This window comes from Triticum dicoccoides, chromosome 5A (genome assembly GCF_002162155.2).
Source record: "Triticum dicoccoides isolate Atlit2015 ecotype Zavitan chromosome 5A, WEW_v2.0, whole genome shotgun sequence".
NCBI lineage: Eukaryota > Viridiplantae > Streptophyta > Magnoliopsida > Poales > Poaceae > Triticum > Triticum dicoccoides.
Genome location: NC_041388.1, coordinates 359,228,172 through 359,231,172, shown reverse-complemented (window position 1 = coordinate 359,231,172; position 3,001 = coordinate 359,228,172). Strand labels below are relative to the sequence as shown.

The window sequence follows — 3,001 nt, the reverse complement described above, 5'->3', positions numbered from 1 at the left end:
AAAGAGTTGGCAAGAAGGTGGAACCGAATTGTTAGGGTTTTGGCAGTGGCTAAGTCCAAATGAACTCAGTGGCTCCAGGTAGGAAATATCGGTGTGGCCGAGTTGGGAATTTAGGGTTTGGACATATTTGGGTAGAGAAAGTGGATGAGTATTTTGGAGCAATATCACTAAACACTTGAGCAATAAGATCATTAAGCAACACCTCATCCCCTTTTAATAGTATTGGCTTTCCTGTGGACTCAATATGATCTTGGATCATTTAAACAAAAAATGTAGAGTCTTGAGCTTTTGCCAATCCTTGTCCTTAGCATTTTGAAGGGGTTCCATGTGGCACCCCGGCTCAGAGAGACCAGAACGCCCTGTATTCTAGCCCAAAGATCAAGTCTTCTGGAATACGACACTGCTTGGCATAGAACAAATCAACTCTTTATTACAAATGATACATATACAAGGGTTCTGATATCACAACGAATTACATCGGCACGACGACACTACACTTGCTCAAGTTGCTCTATGCTAGCAGCGGAACAATGAAGACGGTGATGGACTCCACTCCGCAGGGACTCTGGCTAAAACTCTTATCCTAGCTCGCAAACTCGACATCCACGACAAGCAAGGAATCACGGGATGACCTGCAAACTGGCATGACACGCCAGGTGAGTACTTTAAATGTACTTGCAAGCTCACAGCAATCAAGACAAACAACAACATGGCATTTACAGGTTAAACAAGGATGAGCATGATACAACTAGAACAACATGGCATGTGCATGGTGAAGAAGATACATCTAGAACAACATTAGATGAGCATGGCATCGACATGTTACTCGAGACATGAACAATGATGATACTAGCATGCAACAATTTAAACTATCATGATTCAACTTACTCTGCTTGGAGGTTACCTCGTAATCACCATAAATATGCCACTCTTACTTACCATCGTGGTCACGGGATCACTTCAATCAATATCAAGAATACCATTGTGATCCTCACAAGATCACCCCATCATTATCAAGAATACCATCGTGACCCTCCCATGACCACATAAAGATCAACCAACTTCTTTCATTATCGAACCGGGGTTGTTTATTAGTCAGGTTATTATTACTGTTGACCCATAGTGTGACCTACTACGAACTGGGCTCATATCCACGGGCGCGGCTATACATAGATTATACACCCTGCAGAGGTTAGTACACTGTACCCACACTACGGAACCCAAGGCCTCGTACTCCCATTTGGGTGGACCAGCAGCATTCTGACAAAACCTATCTATTGCATGACACTCTCCCGACCACTCCAACAAACTCCCCCTTCGAGCTAAGTCATGGGTTGCCCCGATGCCACTCCGGACATCCAACGGCCACCATCGTGGCAAAACAAAAACAGTCCCAAACATGGACAAGAGCACGCAAACAACTTGGGCACACAAGGTTATTGCCGCCCACCGGGCCAGGGTAGCGCGCGCACCTAACCTTCCCTAGTTGGAGGCACCGGCCAGAGGCATGACAATAGACCAAGTCAGGGCCTCCCATAAGACAAGTGTGGCTGCACTGGTCAGCTCGATTCGATTGCACTATGACTCAGCCAACAGATGTTCAAGTTGTATTAAAGTCCGGTTTAACTTGAATGCAATAAGCTGAGCCATAATAAAATAGCATGATGAAACAACAATGCATATGAGCATGATATCAACATGAACATGGATGGTAAGCATAACCATTAACATATGAATCATAGCAACACTATTTATACTACTGATGCACATGAACATGTCATACCGATGATCATGAATAGCACAAGCATAATAACACTTTAGATTCAAAATACGCTTTCACTAAACGAAAACGCATTCTCGGAAAGTCGTCTCCACTTATCCACGTCAGCGGGCCGGCTGGGCCACTGACATGCGGGGCCTACCTTATCCATTCTCTCTCCTCTCGCTCCTTCTTCTACCTCCAGTCGTCTGCTCGCGGGACGGAGGAAAGGCGAGGCCGTGGCGTAGCTGGCGCTGGCCCCAGCGACTTCGACCACCTCCGATGGAGCTGGGACCACCGGGGTGCTTGCTGTGGAGTGCCACACCGGAGAGGCCCATCAGGAGCTGCGGGGGAGGGCCATGGCACCGGCAACGACAGAGGACAGAAGCGGGGCTCCGGCGATGGTTTCGGCGGCTCCGGTCACCTCTGGCGAGGCCCCGGCTACCAAAATGCTCAGGGCGACACTGCGCTTCGGATGGGATGCCGCACGGTCTTCGGGGAGGGCTAGGATGGGTGGGTCATTGGCCATGGTGGACGGTGGCGTCAGGCACCAGTGGTTCCGCGGTAACAGAGGCATAGGGGAGGGGCTGGTGGTATGGGAAGGATCGGGGGGCTAGGGGCGAACTCCGGTGAGCTCAAGAGGGCGAGAGGGGGCTCGGCTAGCTCCAATTTGAGCGGTGTCCGTCGATGGTCGTGGCGGACAGAGGAGGAGGCAGGGAGCTCCGATGGTCTTGGGGCTGGGCTGAGGAGGCGATGAGGAGCGGGGGAGGACGGGGCCTCCTTTTATAGGCTCTAGGAGGGCTCAGGAGAGCTCTAGAGCTCATAGGCAAGCAAACAATGGAGGAGGCAGAGGCATCAAGTCACGGACGCGGCCAGAGCATCGCATAGGAGGTGACTTGAGAGGGGCAAAGAGGTCCAGAGCGATGGCGACGACACGAGGGATCTACTAGACATGGCTAGATAGCGATAGCTCGGGGGAACGGACCAGAACAGTGGACACCATTGCCAAAGCACGCATTTTTGCATGTCGTCTACATAGTCTACATAGTCACCGCGTGAACAGGCACACGCAGTGCATTCTGTCATGCCAAAGGTTGTCTCTCGCATAGTCCATCCAAGATATTCCCTATTAGGTGATTGTTCGATGAAAGAGGCTCTGCTCTGATGGGAGGCATCAGATGAAGTATGCCATAACAAACTCTGGCATGTAACTGTGGTGAACGGGGATGGCTAAGTGATAGA

The 3,001-nt window shown here is 50.2% G+C and overlaps 1 long non-coding RNA gene across 1 annotated transcript; it reads right to left on the bottom strand.

Annotated features, from left to right (window-relative positions):
* Window positions 1-412: 412 nt before the first annotated feature.
* On the bottom strand, window positions 413-2,667 carry LOC119301508. The gene is made up of 2 exons (XR_005147070.1): window positions 1,923-2,667; window positions 413-639 (listed from the first exon to the last, which is right to left on the bottom strand). It is a non-coding gene; the product is annotated as an uncharacterized LOC119301508 (long non-coding RNA).
* Window positions 2,668-3,001: the final 334 nt, after the last annotated feature.